At 46.5% G+C, this 21,404-nt stretch overlaps 1 long non-coding RNA gene across 2 annotated transcripts in view; it reads left to right on the top strand.

The window, feature by feature from the left end:
• Positions 1–5,798: 5,798 nt before the first annotated feature.
• Positions 5,799–21,404, top strand: part of LOC142000362 (uncharacterized) — a 172,079-nt gene continuing 156,473 nt past the window's right edge. For both annotated transcript variants that reach the window (XR_012642218.1, XR_012642217.1), the window contains exon 1: positions 5,799–5,911. This is a non-coding gene — a long non-coding RNA (uncharacterized LOC142000362). The remainder of the gene's footprint in view (positions 5,912–21,404) is intronic.

Raw genomic sequence — 21,404 nt, 5'->3', positions numbered from 1 at the left:
TTGGGCACTGGGGGGGGGAAGGAAGCTGCTAGAAATCCTCTGTCCAGATCATGGAACAGCTGGAGCTGCTGCACCACCACTGCTAGAGGTGGAATAGCCTCCTGGTCTTTGCCCAGCTCTGGGGCGAAGGGGTGGAGGAGCTACATACCAGGGGTCTTCTTTGGGCCCAAACCGCCCTGGTACAACAGCTGGGCTGCACCCAGGACAGGAGGTGCGATCCGTCAGCACGGTTTCTCCAAGTCTCCACCTTGCCCAGCAGCTCATCTGCAAGAGGGCAGGATTTTTCCCTGTGAGCGTAACACCGACAGATGGAGGACAGGATCGAACCTGGGACCTCTGGAGCTAAATGCATGAGCTAAAAGCCACATGGCCCTTAGCTAAGGCTGTCGAGCAGGCTCCTTAATCTCTAAATGGTCTCGGTGCCACTAGATGGGAGAGAACACCACACCCAGAAGGTGTGTGGGTTACATACATCCCCTACCTGAGGAAGTGTGTCCCAAGCTTCAGAGACTTCCCAGTTGAAATCCCAGACGAGTCCCCACTTGTAACACCAACAGACCCAGTTGGTGGCAGGCAGGATTGAACCTGGGACCTCAGTGCATGAGCCTCTACTGCATGAGCTAAAAGCCACATGGCACCTAGCTAACGCTGAAGCAGATTCATTAATTTCTAAATGGTCTCAGTGCCGCTCGAGGGGACAGAGCACCGCACCCAGGAGGTGTGTGCGTTACATGAGCACCATTCCTCCCTCTGGTTTGCATGGTGGATCTTGTCTCCATGGCACATATTTCTGTTCACATCAAAGGGAGTTCTGCTTAAGGGACGAGGGCAGACTATGGGACAGAGAACCATGCGGATAAGGGGTCTGCATATGGATCAGGGATACAGAATGAAAATCATTTGTGGTTGTCAGCCATGGGCTCCCAGGCTGGGGAAACAAATGACATCGTTTCTCAGCAAGGAGTTTGCTGCTGCTAGCGAGAGACTCAGAACTGGTGATGAACTGTATTTGGAAAGCAATCCAAGGGTGCTACATGGCAAGGAATGCTTCCCATGACCTCATCATCTCTGAGACTCTCCCTACACCCCCCTCTAGAAGCTGCTCTCAGGCAGTCCCAATGGTTGATCTCATATGGCAGTGGTGGAGGGCCTGTGGCTCTGGAGCTGGCTTCTATTTATCTAGCCCCCATCAGAGTATCTGAGTCCCTCATGAACATGAACGGGTTAATCCTAACAATCCCTCCGAGAGGTAGAGAATTATTATCCCATTCTTATAATGGGAGACTGAGGCAGGTCAGTATTGTGGCCAGAACTATCCACAGAGCTCAGCATCCACAAGGGGGGCCAAATTTTCAAAAGGGCTCAACACCCAGTTGGGCACCAACATAAGTGGCCATCTTCTCAGCAGCGCTCAGCACCCAACTTACTGTGCTCTTACGAAAATCGGCCCATCAGTGTCACCATGGGAAGCTGCTGGTTGCTGAGACTTTTTCAAAACCGGGCCCTACATGTGGGTGCCGAGGGCTGGAAAAATCTGAATCCTGAGTTCTACTGAAGATTTGGCCCCACGTGCCTGGAAATTTGTGGTCTCCTAGATCACCGGTGCAGTGCTTTAATCACAAGATCATCCAGCCAGAGGCTCTGTTAGAGCTGATTTCTGACCACCCTTATAGCATGGCACATGGTGCCCCTCTCTTCTGTCTATCTGTTCTCTGGCCAGGGGCTCTGAGTTGGGGGTGGAAGGGGTGGCTCAGCTCATTGCCTATGAATAGGAGCATAAATGAGATTTGAATTGTGGAAGTGGGCGCATGTTGCCACATCCTAACAAGCTTTAATAATAACACAACAAATAATAATTAATATGGATGTTTAAAAACCTAATCCAGGCAAATGGAAGCAGCTTTTCTGTAAGTATCCTCATTCCACCGTTGCAGCAGGGCCTTTTGCAAGCTCCCTGGGACAGGGGCCAGCTTTTTGTTCTGTGTGTACAGCACCTAGCACAATGGGGTTCTGATCCACCACTGGGGCTCGTCTGCATTATGGTAACATAAATAATAAACCACGAGTTGACCATTTTGGGGCTTTGCCTTTGGGGATTTTCAAATTCCAGGTCTGTGCCATTCTGTTCCTGTGCCACCAAGAACACTTCCTAGCCTTGCATGGCAGGAGCAGAGACTCTCTCTGCATCTCTCTGTGGCTGAAGCCGATTCTCAATCCCCTTCCACCACCCCCTCTCTCCCCATGCCAGATAAATAAGCAGAAGTTGTGGAATATCATCAACTTTATTGGTGAGCTGTGCACATCCTTCACCCAGCCACGTGTGGACAAACAGGAGAAACGCAACACCTCATCAGCTGGTCTGTTACTGGAATGAGAAGACTCTTTTTGTTCAGCAGCCAGGGGGATTCTGCCCTTCTAGCTGGCTGTGCTTAGATGGAAGCTGCTCTTGCTTGTGTTGTTATGCATGCTGCCCTTTCCCTGGGCACATCCCATGCCTCTGCTTCGCCTATTGTTGGAAGGCATTTGCTCTTGGGTTGTGCTCTGCCTCTTGGACATCCTGCCTCACCAGCAAAAAGGGTAGAAATCGTCTGTTTGGCTTCCCCTGCCGAGTCTCCCAAGGGGCATTTGAATGAATGAGAGAAATGGCAACCATAGATCACACATAGCCTTGGCCTCCAAGCCTGAATAGAGCCAGGTCCCTACACTGGCGATCCATTCCTAGCATCCATTTCATGCCACAGGACAAGCACAGCACACTCTTTTCCCAGACCTCGACTGCGGGTATGTCGTTGTCTGCAGGCGGCAGCTCAGATGGCAAACAGGGCCAGAAGACTTTCTTCCTGATATTTGTGGAAGGCCTGTGGGCATTACCATGTGGTGTTTTGGGGGGTGGGGCTGTTCTCATGCCCTGAAGCCACGTGTCCTTGAAGCCATTGATGCGTATTTCTGAAATCAGTAGTATGTTGTTTTAATATGTCACTGGACAGGTGAAATGGCTTTTGTACGGGGCTGACAAATTTGCGGCTTCTTGTCCTACCTTCTATGAGAGTTTTTTGTGCAGCCAGTTTCAGAAGGACCAGGAAACCTGATGCCTGACCAAACAGCTCCAATCTGGGTACCTATGGGTAAAACTCGTCTTGTGCAGTGACCCAGGTCTATGCATTGCTTAAGACTTCAGAATGGGGCTTAAGAGCATCTTAAATGGTGCTAGGCTTAATGTTGACCCTCTGCAGAGGGGTGAAATTCAGCCTGCATGATCCAGCAACCAGAGACTTTGGGGGCAGGACACTTTAAAAGTGAACTTGGACATGTTACTGAAGGTCCTGCATGATCTTTGTGGAAGCCTTTTTATACACTGAACATCCTGTAATTGGCAACCTGTTAATGAGCATGTAGGATATGCTACGATAAACACCATGAGAGAGACAGGGTTGATTTAACCTCGTCAAGTGGGGAGGTCTCAGAGCCCAGGTCTCAGGGCAAGAAGGGAAGTCTACACTGCTGTTTTTAGCCCTGTAGCACAAGCCCCATGAGCCCGAGTTGATTGACCTGGGCTCTGAGACTTGCTGCCGTGGGGTTTGGTTTTTTTCCAGTGTAGATGTACCCCAAAACTCCTGATCAAACGGTCAGGTGGGAAGTGAACTCACATGAACACTGGTCTTTTGCAGCTGCTTGTTTAGCTCTGTCCCTTTCTCAAAGGATTACTTTTTGGACTGGATACAGAAAGAAACATTGCAGAATTCATAACCAGCCTCATGAACAATAAGAAGTTCCAGTCGGTAAACCTGTCCCAGACCTCGTGAATGGGTACAAGATGCGGTGTAGGGTAATCATGCTGGGCCCAAGGTGCGTGAAAGGTGCATATTCAGTGCCACAGTTCCAACTGCCCCTGCATAGCAGAGCAGGGTTTCTGCAGTGCCTGTCCGCAGACTTCCTGTCTGGGAAGCTAAATCACTTAGAAGTACAGTTTCCAATACCACACAAGGTAACAGGGTCCTTGATTGACTTTTACAACTAACAAAGGCCTCAGACACCCACTGCCAAATCAAATGAGTTAGTGAAATGGATTTCCTGCTATGATTGTGGCATCCTGGATAAACTGTGCTTGCCTGAATCTAAGCCCTGATCCTGCACCTTTATCCACTCAGGCAGACCCAATGCCAGGGCTGAGTCCCACCAAAATCAAGAGGGCTCCATCATCATGGGTCTAATTGCAGGATTGGGGCCCTGCTTTTATTTAGGAACGTTTCCAGATGGGTTGATGCTGTGCTGTCTATCTATAGACTATCCGTACATCTGCTTAGCTAGTGCAGCTGCTATTTTGTAAGGTTCCTTGTCTCCTAATCTTATGAAGTCTTCTCCAGAACTCATGCCAATGCCTTTCATGCCCTTGTGCAATTCCCGATGATGTAAATGGGACTTGGGTGTGGAAACGAGATTTCAGACTAGAAGGTGGACTGTAGTGCTCCCGGACACTCACTCCTGGGAATTAGAAATATGGGTTTCCCAACACATGAACTCCGAATTTTTAGAAGCTGGGTGATTAACATTGTGTGTCTAAGGCTGTGTGTGATTGTAAATGTTGGCATTTCTCAGAGGCAATCTCCACTTTTATTCGCTAGTTAATGTGCACTGTGACCTGAGGGACATAATCAGGTAAGAGTTTCCAAGTACGTAAAAGGTTGTTATACAGAGGAGGGTGATAAATTGTTCTCCTGAACACTCAGGATGGAACAAAAAGTAATGGGCTTAAATTGCAGCCAGGGAGATTTAGGTGAGCCACCAGGAAATCCTCCATCACGGAAGGTTTTTAAGAACAAGTTAGACAAACACTTCTCAGGGATGGTCTAGATAATACTTAGTCCTGCTTCAGTGCTGGGGACTGGACTATCTGACCTTTCAAGGTCCCTTCCAGTTCTACATTTCTGTGATTCTATGACACAGCAAATTCAGAGCAGCCTGGTGAACATGAAAATAAGGTGTTTTATTGGCAAACATGGTGCAGTAAGAGATGTGAGACACTGGGATGGGAGGAAGGATCTCCTTTTATTTGTTACAATTATTATTTGTGTAGGCATAGTGTAGGCCCGGTACATACACATAGTAAGAAACTTTATCTTTTAAATAGACAATAGGCAAAATAGAAAGTGGGAGGCACAGAGAGACAAAGTGACTTGTCTGAGATCACACAGCCAGTCAGTTGTGAACTAGAAATAGAACGCATGTCAGGTGCCCTACCCACTGGGCCATACTGCCTCTCTAATAATCTGGGCTCCAACCCAACCATCTTAGACATGTGGGTGGACCCCTCTGCTTACACAGAACCCCACTGAGTCCGTGAGACCCTATAGAGACACAATGGTTCACCTACACATGTGAGCTTGCAGGCTCAGGACCTTAGTCTGTCACTTGAATGGCTGTTCTCCACTCCCTAACCTGCTCTCTGCTTTCTAGGAGCGAAGCCTCCCTGGACTTCGCAGAGATTTGCTACAGTCGTTACAGATTCTATTTTCCTTTCTAAAGACATCTCTGGGAAACAAGCTTGGTTACTTGGAGGGGTCACAGAACACTAAAATACCCAGGCATATTGTATATGGCTGTAATAGGCAGATATGCAACTACACCACAATAAATGCCATGGGGTCAAGTCCCTGGTTTCAAGGCCTGTTCCTGGCCTACCCCACTAACGTTATCAGTATAGCACTCTGAAGGGGTGGTGTACCCTGCAATGCTCTTTAAGAGGAGGTTGGGTCCATTACGAGATAACTCTATTTTTACCCCTGCCTCTTTAACTCTGAGACTCTGCTCCCAATCAGCAGCACAGCTGTGGTGACTAGGAAGTGCTTTGCTGCATTGGCTTGAGCTACCTGGAACATGTCTCCTGTGGGCTGAGACTCCCTTGAATTTGCAGGTACTGTAACCCCTTTTTGAGTTTGTTATGATCATTTGCAAAGGTGATAAAGCTTAAGTAGCCATCACAGAGGCCTCTGTGAAACTGAATTTGTTAGGCTCAGGGGAAACCAACTTGTAGCAAGATTGCAAAGTGGGCAAACTGTGGCTGACTTTAATATTTACTGCATGAATCAAATACTAAAGAATGCAAATAACACTTTTGTTTATCATTAAAAATTTGGGAGCAGTTTTAGACTAAAGGAAATGTACTGTTTATAGTCCCAGTGCAACTGATACACGTGGTAACTAGATAATGCTGAAATAGGATGTGGAACTTTATTTTGTGTTACTTGAGGACATTTGGAAGGGTTGTAGGGTTAAACACATGTACAGGGAAGAGTTCTACCCAAAGCTGGATAAAATGCCAGAGCTGTATATTATTAACCCTCTATTTCATTAAATCTGAGACTCTGCTTCAGGTCGGTAGCATAGCTGTGGCGAGCAGGCACTGCTATGCAGTGGCTTCACCTGTGTGCTGTGTTTGTCACTTCTGTAGAGGGCTGAGTTTCCTTTGATTAGCAGCTGTGCTGATTAAATAGAGCTGTGTAGGCAATGGGCTGCTCTCCCAAAGGGAAGAGGCAGGGCTGTGCTTTGAAATCCCCCCAGCGGAGCTGGCCTGGTTTACATGGGAATAATGCTGTGCACACTAATAGGATGGGTCAGCATCTGTGCTCCCTAGTCAATTTGGAAGGCATTGGTAGAATGTCTCTAGGAGGGTGCAGTTCTGCTCGCCCCACTTGAGGGGCTGTGCCAGCAAAGCACAATTGATCCCACAGTCTGCATGTGAACTTACCTCTCTCTCCCATGGAAGGCTTATATCTAGCATGGGACGCAGTTGTTCATAAAGGGCCTGATCTGTTGGGTTTCACTTGGATAAAAGTTCCTTTTGCCTCATGTGAGAAGCTGCAGGTGACCTCACTTCAGGGACTGAATTCTGCTCCGTGAAAGCTTCGGGCTGGGTCTTTACCCCAAATATGTGGTGAATCCCTGGGTGGTGCAGGGTTGGGATAGCCTCCTGCCCAGGCTTCTGGTGAGTGGGGAGCTGCTGCTTTGAGTATCCCTACCTGCAGAGTGGTCCGTTGCGGGGGGCCACTGCCAGCCAGGGTAAGAGTGGGTAATCCTGAGGTTGCTCATACTTTCACTAAGGCCTGAACGGGCTGATTTGGGGGAGCACGAAGGTAGTATACAGCCACGGTTTCCCCTCCCCAAATCCAGTCTGTGACTCGGTCAGACCTGAGGATTAGGCCTTATGAATCCACTGTTGGCAAGTGTGTTTCCCTTCCCAGTAGCATGTTAATTAGAATATTCAGGCCCTTATATCACCCTGTGGTACATATCCAGTGAACCGTTCATTTTGTTTGTTTGTTTTAACCATGAATGACTTTCAGTGCCCTGTTTAGTCAGCTGTATCTTATTATATAAAGTAACCCTCTGGCTTTCCATAGAACATGTAATGCTTATCACCTTCTTCTAGCTACTACACCGCAGTACACTCATTAAAGCAGCCCTCAATCACAGAAAAAACATCTGCAGAATTTAAGATCTCCTGTGTTTCAGAAATTCACATTGCTATCAATGTTGTGTCAATTAAACTACAGGGCATCAAGCCACATGGGCAAGGTGCTGGCTGGCCAGCTCTTACAGACAGGTGGGGCTTATGTAGCAGCATACCTTTCTGACTGGATCGAACTTTTAATCAGTTCTTTCCCAGATGGTCCCTCTAGTTAGGTCTTAATGGATTGGTGGGTAAAGCGCTGACAACGCAAAAGTGGGGGTGTTACAGCTCATCCACTGCGGATTTCTGCCAATTCCAGAAAGAGCAGAATACAAGCAAAACTCTTTTATCTATGCTGCTTGACAACTATTGGTACAGATTTCTGTTGCCCTACATTAGGAATAAACCCCTGCTATATGTGCATGTCTTTTCATAGATGAGCAGGGAATGACTTGTGTTGTTCCATGTGACTAAGTTCCCTTCACCCTTTCCACCCTGGTACATCTATGGTGGGGCAGCCACAGACTGGCCCTGTATGTCATAGAAGATGAAGGGGACATGGCTAAAGGAGAAGTACTCTGGGCCAGGGCAAAGCTCTTTTTTCTTCTATATAAAGAAAAGGAGTACTTGTGGCACCTTAGAGACTAACCAATTTATTTGAGCATAAGCTTTCGTGAGCTACAGCTCACTTCCGATGAAGTGAGCTGTAGCTCACGAAAGCTTATGCTCAAATAAATTGGTTAGTCTCTAAGGTGCCACAAGTACTCCTTTTCTTGTTGCGAATACAGACTAACACGGCTGTTACTCTGAAACTTTTCTTCTATATGGATCATTTTCCTAGTGAAACATTGTTAGCTCATCAGACACTGTCTCTTTTCAGACTACCAACCATATGAATGCTCAGCGGGGCGTGCACACAGACAGAGGTAGACACAAACACAACGTATACTGTATATAGAAGTGGCATGTTGAAGCAAGTGTGCAATTTGTCATATGGGAGTTCTGTATAACAGAGAGAGAGGTACATATGTACATGGGACGTTATTGATGGGGCTTATCCCCAGTGACCTGCTTGATTGAGATTTTGATGTAAAGAGGGCAAATACAATGTCTACTCTGGGGGCTTAAGTGGTCACATACACAGGAGTGAGTTTCACACTCCTCCCCCAATCCTGCAAATGATTATGCATGTGCTTAACTTTGTAACCAACAACCATGAGTAGATCCACTGATTCCAATGGGACTGCTCATAGAGAAGTAAGCATGTGCATAAGTGTTTGCAGGATCAGGGCCTAAGATAGTTTCTGTAGCATGCACTATAACTTCTAAAGACGGAGACAGGCTTGATTCTGCTTTTTTAACTTCCCGTATCTTCCCATAGTGCATTGGTTTTTAGTTTTTCTATGTTGCAATTCTGGGATCAATTTCACATTGAATACTCAGTTCAATTTAATTTAACTAGTTGAGAAGAAAACTTCGGAGTTTGGATTATGTTTTGTTTTTCCTTTTGTTATTAGAATTGTTTCCTTCTACTGTTTTTATGAATATTCCATTGCCCAGTGATAGGAGGTGGAAAACGAAATTCCAAGATTGTCTTTTAAGGGGTGTTAATTACCATGAATGTAACCAACACAGTTTATAACAGTTACGCAAGGAGATGGGAGACCGTTCTCTTCTTTTGACTAAGGATCAGCAGAGCTTTCTTATTATCCTTAGGTCCCTTCTAGAGAAGAGCAGGATATTAAAGGGTAACTCAGGCGAGGCATTTCCTTCGTAGCCTCCCTGTTCACTTATGCCTACTGTTTTTTGACATCCTTAAAGGTGTTATTTAGTCTGTTTTGCATTACTTTAAAACAAATGAGTTTTTAAAACCAGCTCTTGGAGTCCATGGAAATATTTACTAACCCCGTTTGATCAGAGGAGCAAGGTTTTTATTCCTCAGACAAGCATTCCACAGCAAACACGAAAGAGGAGGTTTTAATTTTTGCAGTGGGGGAATCGCTACTTCAAAAAGCAATGTTTGTGGGAGTCAGGGAGTATATTAAATTTTCATGCACTTTCCTGGATTAGAGTGGGGAGCTCAGCAGTAGCGTATCATGTCATTTTTCCAGTGGAGAATCACTTAACTAAAGTACAGTCCCGCTCCCGCGAACCAAAGAACAGAGCAAGGAATCAGTTAACCCCTGGAGCAATGAGAAGATACAGAATTACTGGACAGGAAAATAACCTTTTAGGCCAACAAGTCTGTCGCCTTAGGTTAATTTCAGCCCCACCTCCCTCCTTTGTCACTGTATCCTTCAGTTTCTGCCTGTTCTCCCTCTAGCTGCCTCTTAAACTCATTAATATCATTTGCTTTGATGGTCTTAAATTGTTAGCAACTTATTCCAGATGTTTACTACTCTGGGTGAAATAGATTTATCTGAATTTCCTGTTTACCCTTAGTTGCCACATGTTTTTGAACCTCTTACCAGTCGGAACACTTCTCATTTAATTGCCTGCCCCCTAGTACCATATTCCGAAATTTGGAATGACTTTGTATCTGATATCATCTTTCTCTTTTCTCATGGGAATAATCTGGGTCTCTTTTACCTTCCCTTGTCACAAGTAGAGCTGGTTGGAAAACTTTGTGTATTGAAGCTTTTCATTTCGGGGAGAATGGGGGACAAAATGTTCCCAGTAACAAATGTTCTTAGAATCTGGACTCATCTTTATTATTCTCTGCTGTACCTCTCTGGGACTGACAATATCCCAGGGACTTAAAAGTGGAGACAGTGGGTTTGATTCTCCTTGTTAGGCTTGTCTAAACACAAAAGGGGTACTGTTTTAATGACACTTAACATCGTTAAAGTGGTACAATCCCGCTAGTGTGGATGCAGTTATACCAGTATAGTTATTGGGGAATAATCGCACTGATCTACGGCATCTTTCCAAGTGTATATCTATATCCGCACTAGGAAATTATACCACTTTAACGAGTTTGGTAAAACATAACAGAAAATACAAGTACAGAAACCGTGTAGTGAATGCTTTAGGCCCCAGTCCAGAAGATAGTTTTATACATGCTTAACTTTACCATCATGAATAATCCCATTGATTTCAATGGCACTGCTCATGCAGTAAAGCTAAGCAAGTGCATATTTGTATGATCTGGGCCTTACTTACCCAGTAGAGGGGGGAAATTGGAATTAACTCCAGTGAGGTTAATAGTTAATGTGTGTAAGAGGTGAGTTATGCATCTAGTATCTGGATTAGGTTTGTAAAGAGTATATTGTGCAATGCCAACACAGTTTTGCTTAAAGAAAAGGAGGACTTGTGGCACCTTAGAGACTAACCAATTTATTTGAGCATAAGCTTTCGTGAGCTACAGCTCACTTCATCGGATGCCCTGTATACTTTCTTTGAGTCTCTAGACTGACTCGTGCCGTTTTGGCTGCAGTTTCGTAATTGGCTGATGGTGTCCCGGACATGGTAACAAAAGGCATTGGGTTTTGCGTTTGTCTTGCAAATCAGCAAAAGTGATTTGGTTATAGATTGATCAGCTGTAATCTATTATGAACGTGCAAAAGTGACTTTGAATTTCAAAAGCAGTCTGGAAGTGTGCCTTCCCAATCCCAGCATTCTCCCCTGTAACTGAAAACTGCCTAGTAAGGGCCACATTTTCTGCTGATATAAATGGAAGTCAGTGGAGCTGTGCCCTCTTCCACAGGCAGAGAATTTGGCCAAAAGTCTTCAAAAATGTAGGTAAGATTCTCTCTTGTGCTGAGAGATCTCTGTGCCCATTGTGAACATGGGATATGAGTCATTTCATCTCTGGTGTACCCTGGATAAGGACATCATTTGGTTTGCTTTGTAAAAAAAAATACTTTAGGGAGACTAATTATTTTGTATTAAAGCACAAACAGCACAACCCAATATTGCCGCCAGTTATGTCCAAATTCCCTAATCCTGTGCCATTAAAGGGAAAGAGGGTTTACACCTTTCAACAGCTTTGCTTTGTTTAACAAATGCATGTTGTTAAATTTTACAAAATAGCAGCAGAGTGAGACAATGAAGCCAAGAAGAGCTTGCTCCTTTTATGCTAGATCATTGAACAAGAAGATGGTTGGGATTACGAGGTGCCTACCTGGGTGTTTGAGGGGTGCACAGTGATATCTCTTGTACAGTGGGTGTGATTCATTTTCAGAGTTCTGCTATTGCATTTGCTTAGAATGGGAAATCCTGCACAAATTGCAGTCAATGTAACAGCTTTGGATGCTAAGGACCTAATCCCCTCGCCAGTTTGAAATCAATGGAAAGACTCCCATTGCCGTCAAACAGGAGTTGTGTTGAGCGCTGTCATGTACCAGGCATGATGCAGTCTGGTAGAAGACCAGGGACCAGAAATATTGGGAGTTCACGTGATACTGCACTAGGGCTTCTCTAAGTCTGATCAACTCAAAAAAGCAAATAATTTGTCAGTCAGGAGGCAGTATGGCCTAGTGAAGAGTTCTCAAACTTTTGTACTGGTGACCCCTTTCACATAGCAAGCCTCTGAGCGCGACCCCCTTTATAAATTAAAAACACATTTTAATATATTTAACACCATTATAAATGCTGGAGGCAAAGTGGGGTTTGGGGTGGAGGCTGACAGCTCACGACCCCCTGAGGGGTTCCAATCCCCAGTTTGAGAGCCCCTGGTCTCGTGGCTAAGACCCTGGATGGGGAATTAGGAGATCCAGGTTCTGTTCCTGGCTCTGCCACTGGCTTTGCGTATACTTCCCCTCTTGGTGCCTCTGTCTTCCTCTCTCCTTGTAACTTTTCTCACTATGTGTCTGTACAGCACCTAGGATAATGGGGCCCTGCTCTCAGCTGGGGCCTCTCGTTGTACCGCAATACAAATAATAGCCTTTGCTTGCTTGTTTACTATTGTCGTTTGGACTGTGCAAACACAATTCACATAACCACTCCAGGTGAATAATCCCCAAATCCCAGCCGTGGCACTGTTCTTTCCTGTTGTGAATCAGCATGTACTGCCCCTTCTCTGCCCCTCTCTCCTATTATGGGATCTGAAGCCCTTTGGAACTGGACCATAGTCACAGCTGCTCCCCCTCCTTCCTATGGGTTCAGCCACTAAATTTACCGGATGCGGTCTTGGGTGCTGCTGCACGTTCTCCAGGACACCAGTCGTGATCCCGGCCCTTGCCTAGCCTGAGGGGAATGCTGCAGCTGTGCCTGCCCTTCCTCCGAAGTATTGTTTTTGGGGCACTGCCACTGTTACTGCCAGAATCGGAGGCTCTCACTTCGCTCCCGTTGCTGCTGCTGTCTCAGCTGCCTTCTCTTTTATTTTGTGTGGCAGCTCTTTGGGCAGAGGACCTGAACTGCAAACCGGTAACTAGAGGGACTGTTCACTACGTGTTTTCATTTCTTCTCTCCCCACTCCCCCTGTGTCTGATCCATGCTGGTCCCGTCGCTCCTTTCTTCTGTCTTTTGCAATCTTTGGGTGGGATTATCTGTAAACATTAGAAGGAGGCAATTTTTGGCTCAGAATTTTTAGTTAGGGTTAAGGTAGGGTTATGAGTCTGGGTTTAAGGCTGGACCATAAGGCTCTGGTTCAAAGGCACCAACATCTTGTGAACCGATCTTGCAAGACCGCAGCCCAGACTGGCAGAAATCTGGTATGATTTTTCCCCCCCATCTTGAATTGGTGGCAAACTTGCAAAATCAGCTGCTTTTAGTGAGATTTCCACCGTCTTGGCTTACGTCACAACCAGAGAGGCCCCTGGGGTACTGCACACCTGTAGTGAAATCAACAAGAAAATATGTAAGCTTACATCTCCCTGGAAGAATCCTTCACTTCACACCTATTCTCCAGCCCTAGTTCCCTCAATGAAACAACTTTTAAGTGAGAGCAAAACATGTTGTTAACTAAATGACCATGACAGGGCATCTTAATGGCTTTTAAGTTGCTAATATTTTTCTTCCATCATTTTATTTTTTATTACAGTGGTACCTGTGATACCCTAGCTGAAATAATGGCCCATTGTACTGAGCATGGTGCAAATACATAGTTTGTACAAGCAAAATGATACCATTACTCTGAGGATCTGAAAGTCCAATAAGACAGACAAAGCACAAGCAGGGGAAGAAAGGTACTGAGAGGCATGTGACTCATTCAAGGTCACATGGCAGGGTTGGGAACAGAGCCCAGGTTAGAACCTTGCAACCTCACCCAAACCACAACTGCTGGGTTGGATGGGAAAGTAACTGGACCCCTTTGGGCTCAGGTCAGGTCAGATTTCCTCCTGCTGCCTGTTGGGCTGGCACAGAGGTGGCTGTTTGCCCATCTCCTGCCAGCTGCCCCACACCTTGCTGCACTGCGTGTGGTGCGTAACGTGTGTGCCGAGGAGTGGCAGCTTGCACGCAGCCAGCAGGGGGCAGTGCACGCAGCTGCCACTGTGCCGTGCAGTGGGAGGAGAGCTGACCCCCTTGGGCAGGAGGTGGTGGTGAGCACCTCAATCAACCCTCTCCATTCACTTCGGGTTGGGTGGGCTTGGAACTGGATTGGATCTAAAGATTAGGCCCGAGCAGCCCTCTAACCTAGGTCTCCGGATCTCTAGTCTGACCCACTGCGCCATCGTCCGCCTCCGGAGATACTTGTATAAGTTCCCAGCCTCTTGTAAGCCCCATTCGCAGAGCTGGGTTCAGCTAATGCCATTCAACCTTTGTTAACGAAGCTCCTTTCAAATCTAGATCAGCGCATCTGCATTGCACCACTGGACCTGGGCTGGATTCGTGAGCCCTTCAGACAGGCTGTAGCAGTAAGCACAGGCAGAGCAGGACCCGAACGTGGTTCTGCACCACGGCCATGCCTTCCAAAAGAACGATCTGTGGGCACAAACCAGGATAACCATTCTTAAACCATGCTAAATTCCTCCAGTAGGCAACTGGACGCTCCTCAAGCCTATTAAATGAACCAATTAAACCAAGGCAATATACAGTGTATATGGGCCAAGGAAAGCAGTTGTGGGCGTAACTCTCTGAAGGTGAATTATAGTCACTGCTGATCATGCTGTTACAGTAAATGTTGTCAGCGTTTCCATTAACGGTGCCTGTTTTTTTCCCAGTGAGTTATTATTGAACCGTGTGAAAAAGTTTTTGCACATATTGCAAAACCAGTGAATCCTGGCTCTCCAAAGCGCCCGAGAGGATTGATGAGAGAGACAGACTTAAGCTGCAAAATTTGGATCCAAACCCAGATTTCAACCCCCCTAAGCTCGGTGGTGTTCGGTTCATGCCCACCGCTTGCATTTGCTTTGGCTCTTACTTGATCACAGAACAGGCTCTAAGACTGCTAGTGTTTGAAGTCCTGTGGGTTGGAACTGGTGGTGTGGACAGTGCTTTACTGTCTTGTTGAGTCTCAGTGTTTGTGTATTACTGTAGCGCATAGAGGCCCTGATAGAGATCAGGGCCCCCTTGTGCAAAGTGCTGTACATCCACGTAAATGACAACATCCGTGCCCCAAACCATCCCCTGCTGATTAACTTGTGTTTCAGCCCACAAGAATGTCCTGTTGGTGGTAGTATGATGGTGGCTGGGTACCAACCCAAGAATAGGGTTGCCAACTTTCTACTGGCAGAAAACTGAACGCCCTTGCCCTGCTCCTACCCCACCCCTTCTCCGAGGCCACACCCTCACTCACTCCATCCCCCTTCCCTCCAACACTTGCTCTCCCCCACCCTCATTCACTGGCTCATTTTCACCAGGCTGGGGCAGGGTGAGAGGGGGGTGAGGGCTCCAGTTGCAGGCTCTGGGATGGGGCTGGGGTTGAGGGGTTTTGGGTGCGGGGGGGGCTCCAGGCTGGGTCAGAGGGTGGGGGTACAGGAGGGGGTTAGGGTTCTGGCTGGCGGTGCGGGCTCTGGGGTGGGGCCAGGGATGATGGGTTTGGGGTGCAGCAGGGGGCTCCAGGCTGGGGCAGGAGGTTGGGGTGTGGGGGCCATGGGCTCTGGGGTGGGGCCGGGGTTTGGGGTGCAGGAGGGGATTTTGGAAGCTGACTCCAGTGCTGCTTACCTCAGGTGGCTCCCGGGAAGCAGTCACATCTCCCTCCAGCTCCTAGGCAGAGAAATGACCACGTGGATCTGCGCACTGCCCACGCCTGCAGCTCCCATTGGCTGCAGTTCCTGGCCAATGGGAGCTGCTGAGCTGGCGCTGGGGGCAGGGGCAGCGTGCAGAGCCCCCGTGGCCATCCCTCCACCTAGGAGCCAGAGGGAGATGCCAGCAGTTTCCCGGGAGCAGCGTGGAGGTGGGTAGGGAGCCTGCTTGCGCCGCCAACGGACTTTTAATGGCCCAGTCAGCGGTGCCGACTGGAGCCACTAGGGTCTCTTTTTGACCAGGCGTTCTGGTCGAAAACCAGACACCTGACAACCCTGCCCAAGAACAGGGCCCCCTCGTCCTAGGCACTGTACAGCTACAGAGTAGTAGACAAGTATGTATGCTGTGGCATACAAGTAGAAGTGACCCTTTACCCTTGACACCTGCCCCCTATGGTGATGCAGGCTTCTATGGTCTGTTAGCCTGCTCCTGCTTCAGTCATTTTGCACACAGGCAGAGAAAATGTAAAATGTTACCGTTCCGATTTGTTAACACTTGACACCTGCTTTGCACTGGTGTGAATAACAACTGATAGCTCAGGGTGCTGGAGAGGCGGGCTCACGATGTGTTCTGTGATGTGCCAAGCCAGTTCACCTGGCCAAATCTGCTTTTGGAGTCAGATGTCAGATAAAACCAGTGAAAAATCAGTTCCCTCTTTCTTTTCTGGGGAATGTTTCTGAATTCCTTGGAAAGGCAGAATTCAGTGGTTTGGAATTACAGTATATATCTGTTTTTTGGGTTTTTTGCATGCGTAGGATCTGGAAATGCTGACCCTACACTATCTGCACTGACTGTAACGCCACATTGAAGAATGAGTTCTACCAGCATTGTTTGCTTTGGCCCGTATACGTTGTATACTGCCTTGATTTAATTGGTTAATTTAATAAACTTCTGAAGTGCTGTATCAGTTGCTTGGCTTAGCTCTTTATCCACCAGCCTGATGAAGAAAGTATAAATTTCAAAAGCTTTCCTGTATGACGTTAATCAAATAAAAGAGATCACCTACTGTACTTTGCTCTCTGTGTGTCTTGGATGGACTAACTGAGCTGACACATTTTTACAATTAAAGCATTTAAAAAAACCCACCCTTTTATTTAGATAATGTTTCAGGTTTGACTTGCCTAACTTCAACTTACAAAAGTCAGGAAATTCAAGCTCAAGGTTCTGTAATGCTGCAGTAGCCACTTTTGACTAATGGTTGGGCCATCCGCTATCTTATGCAGGCCTGGGCGGCTGGGGGTGGAGAAATGTGGCACTGTGATAATAATGATTTACATGTATTCGAGAAAGAGGGCTGTTGTTGAGATTAAAGCACTAGACTGGGACTCAGGAGATCTGGGTTGAATTCCTCAAACACATTCCCTGTGTGACCGTAGGCAGGTCCTTTAACCTCTCTGCTTGTGTTCCCCATCTGTGCACTCTGTAATATGGTAACACCATGATAAATGGAGAGATCTGATGATTATAGTGTGCTGCATAATGTTTCTCTAAGCAAAACCTCACTGCTGAAGTGACTCTCATTTTGTCTCTGAAACTTACATGGCAATGATTTCTTAACCTGTTAAAAATTCCTGAATAGATTTTTTTTTTTAAAGTAAAGGGATAACATTTCATTTCTGCCACCTTGTCTGTCTTGTCTGTTTATATTGTAAGGTCTTTGGGAAGGGGCTTTCTCTTACTATGTGTATGTACAGCACCTAGCACAATGGGCATCCTAAGCTCTAGTGTAAAACTAAAAAGTTAGCGATTGAGAAGATCTCCTAACTAGACCATACTATATTTAATTTCCTGCCAATGCAGGATTGTTCCCTACAGGTCTGTGCAGAGGGTTTGTAAAAGTATTGTGCGTAATTTAAGTCCCACAGGCCTCAAGTAGACCCTCTGCACAGGGGTGAATTTCCTTTGAGAGATGAATGCACATATACGTCGAAGATGACAAAGATGACATGCTACAAAATTTGAATCCAGAGTTTGAACGTTCCTAAGTTGTGGGGGGTTTGGATATGGAGTCTCTTCTCTGTCGTTATCCAGATTTAATATACTTTTATTAGTTTAATGGATTCATAGAGCTTCTTTTCCCTGAGGATCTCAGAATACTTTACAAACAGTAATTTTATTAATTCACACAAGTGCCTGTGTGCCAAATGCATCTCTGACCCACCTCTCCCAGCCGCAGCTGCAGCAGGCTCATCAACTTCTGTGTGGCCCAGGCTCCACCAACGGGGACAGAGCGCCACACCAAGCTGGCCTGGGTGACATGCAAAACCAAACTCTACGGGCCCGATTCTCCTCTCAGTTACACCCAGTTTTCATGCTGGTGTAACTATTGATTTAATTGGAGCTGCTCCTGATTTACCCCAGAGAGGTAAACCAGGCCCTTTGGATTGTGGGCAAGTCTGTTCTTGCAATCTACCCTGGTTCAGTATAATTTTCAGTCCAACAGTATTTGTAGTCCTAGCTAATCTGCTTTCGATTCGCTGGTGAAGAGTGACATGGCCAAGTGGTGAGCATGAACATTTTAACAAGTAACATTTAATTAGTTTAGCTTTGCGTTATCAATGCATTAGGAATCTTTGAGCCAGACCAATTCACTAGATACTGCCTGGATCCCTGGTTTATAAATTTATCCATTCCACTGTAGTTTCTAAGTTGCTCCTTTGGACCAGTGATGCTCCACCAAAGAAGGGTCTATCTAGCATGAATAATTGTGCGTATTTGGAAGTACTTTTCTTTTTCAGTCACCTGTTTCATGTTTGCCCAGTCTGATCTTTGTGGGTATTGTACCATATTAGATCTACAGGGAATGTATACCGATCTATGGATGGTGCTTTATGTGAATTTACAACTTGCAGGTTGCATGACACCAATAAGTAGGGCTAAGTGCTACTGTAGGGTATCAGAATTCCAGAGAAACTTGGATGCTTTGACATTGATTTTGCTTTCCCTGTCATGGCCATTCAGTTCTATTACAGAACAGAGAGACGGCTCCATAGTGATCAGACAGGTTCACTAACCTGTTTCCAGTGCAGCCAATAAAAAGATGCTTCATAGGAGGATGAAAGAAACCCACCATAATGAACAGGAAAGCAATAGCTCGCCCTTTAGAGGAGGTTTCTTTTGTAATCCCAGTCAGTTAGATATTGTCTTACGTCTAGAAGCATGAAGGTTTATACTCCTTATACATTTTTAGCCTATATAATGTAACAGTGAGCATTCTCACTACACCTTTATAGGGATAATCTTTTTTTGAATTCCATTAAACTCATGACCTCAGTATCTTGTGGCAATGAGTTCTACAGGTTAACTATACTTTGTATTTTAAAACATTTCCTTTCATCATTTTAAAATCTGTTTCTTTTCAAGTGATCTGGTTGCTCCAAATCTTTTTTTTAAAAAAAGAGTGATCTTTTTAAAGAACAGAACAGTGTATTCTGGACTTAGTCCTGACTCGCTCCTGACTCCAGTAAAACTCTTTGCGTTTACTGGAAGTTTTACCTAAGTAAGAATTGAGCAAGGAGGGCTTAAGAACTAAGCACAGTGGGTGAAATTCACCCCAGCACTGAGGGCTAGCATGACGCCAGGGCACCACTAGCAATGGCAGTAATGCTATTACTGCCCCTTGGCTAAATCCTGTTCACATTTACATTGGTGTGAATCTTGAGTGACTCCACTGGGGCTATTCAGGATTTATGCCAATATTGCTGAGGTTTGACTTCATCCCCCTATGAACCACATAGAAGTGAGTTTTGTTATGTCACAGGTGTTCCTGAACATATGATTTCCAAACTATCCAAATAAATTACCAGTCTCCACTTTAAACATCTATACTTGTGCCAAGATCAATTTTGAAAGAGCTATTTCTGGTTTCACCTGAGACGTGCAATAGTTGCTATTGGCCAAAGATCATAGTCTTGAGGGTACAGGTTCCTGGGATGGTATTAGATTTATGTTGTCCATGCAGGGCGGGTGAGCTGGTTAGGCAGGTTAAACTCTTGACTTGTGGCTTCGGTGTGACCGAGATTGTTGTTGTCTTCCTGCCGTCCGGCTTTGTCATGGGTGCCTTGGGTCAGGTGTCTCTGGACATGGTCCTGAACAGAGCAGCTCACTGGAATTTTGTGAGGCTGTACATTTTAATTCTCAAAACACTCTCGTAGTGAGAGCTTGAAATATTTATACGTCATGGGGCTTTGTTGAACGTTCAGTCATGGTGTATTGTGATCAAATAGGGTGTAATGGAATGCAGCCTTGCAAGCTAGGAGTGGGTTTAGGATAATGGCCTGGCCATAATGATGGTTGGGGTGGAGTGGTGAGTGACACTAGCCCCTGAGCTACCTTCTACATTAAAAAGATGCATCTCTTGCCCCTTGGGGTTCACCCGAGAGGTGATTGGTAGGGACAAGGACCTAGAGTGCCCATGTAGATCAGAGATGTGCAGGAAGCTCTGCTGGAAATGCAGAAAATCATCCGGCTGGGCGCCTGTCAAGGTCAAGCCCAGGTGAATGCACCTCGGCTGGGTTGGGTGCTGTGTTGCCCCATCTCCTGGGTCGCAGCTATTCCTTAAGAGCCCTCTCATGTGGTCACAGAGCACGACGAGAGAATTCATGCCACTCTGGGTAACTTTAACTAACTCTTTATTTGTTCGTTTGAAGGCAGTCACTGCACAGTGCAGGAGGGGAACATGCCACTTAGATACCTGCAAGCTGAATATTCCCCCTCTTGTCTGCTCTACTGGAGGTAGAAGGGGAAAGACCCCTTGCATGATGTTCCTTCCACCTCTCTGGACAATTAGTCCTGCTCCCTTCTACAGAACATTGCAGATGGATTGAGAAGAATCCCAACCTCCCTCTCCTTCCAGACTCCCTAGAGGCCAAATGCTGTTCAGACATGTGCATGTGGCCCTCACAGCTGTGCATCCAAGAGTGGGAACTGGCCAAGCCAAAGTTAGACCAGCTCCTTCTGGCTCCGTCACGGAGGGGGCAGGGGTGAGGGGAAGGCTCCATGTGCACTAGTGCGACAGAACTGCAGTCTATAAATCAGGAAACCAGCCTTATGGAGAGTCTGTGCACAGGGCTTACACCCAGTGGGCCTTGTCACTGCATGGGATCTCTGCCAGTTGGTGAAGGCTGCTTTAATGTCTGCTTACCAGCCGGCAGTGCCAAGATTATGTAGCTGCACAGAGGAGGAGAGGGGCCCAAACCCCATAGTCCGAGGAGACCCTGACATAACAGTAGCGAGTCAATGAGCAGCAGGCGCTGGAATGCAAAGCTGAGTGGTGCTGGCCAGCCATTTGCTGCCAGCATGGGATGCAGGGAGCAGGGGATTCACCTGAGGTCCATGATGCAGCCTGAGAGGTTCAGGGGACATCACAAAGTGACCCAAGGGATGGGGAGAAGGTAGCAACCGGTGTTGGCTGACCGACTCAGCCCAGGTGTGAAACAGAATAGGGAGTGTATGGAGGAGCATTTAATCCATTCCCCAAGTCCTCACAGAGGGTGTATTAACTTCCCACCACAAATCTTCATTGCCCAGCCAAGGTCTTCTGACCACATTAGCATCCTTCTATGCCGTCATTAGGGGCAGTCTGGTAGAAGAATCCCAATTCCTTCCCACAATTCCTTTTAAAGTGTTTGTTCTAATTTTTGTGACATCCTGCTAGAGGGTCTCTGTATCTGTCATTACAGGCCATTACACTCTTTGAGATATATATTTTGTAAGTAGTTTCTGACCCTTGGGTGACAGTGGCTCCGGGGGAGCTGACCTTTTGAAGGCGTGTGAGTGTTTGTGTGTGTGTGTAATGAGGATATGCATGCAACAGGTTCCTGCTGTGCTT

The sequence above is a fragment of the Natator depressus genome, chromosome 17 (assembly GCF_965152275.1).
Source record: "Natator depressus isolate rNatDep1 chromosome 17, rNatDep2.hap1, whole genome shotgun sequence".
Lineage (NCBI taxonomy): Eukaryota > Metazoa > Chordata > Testudines > Cheloniidae > Natator > Natator depressus.
Note: the sequence above shows the minus strand (reverse complement) of the source record. Positions and strands in the feature narration are given on the sequence as shown.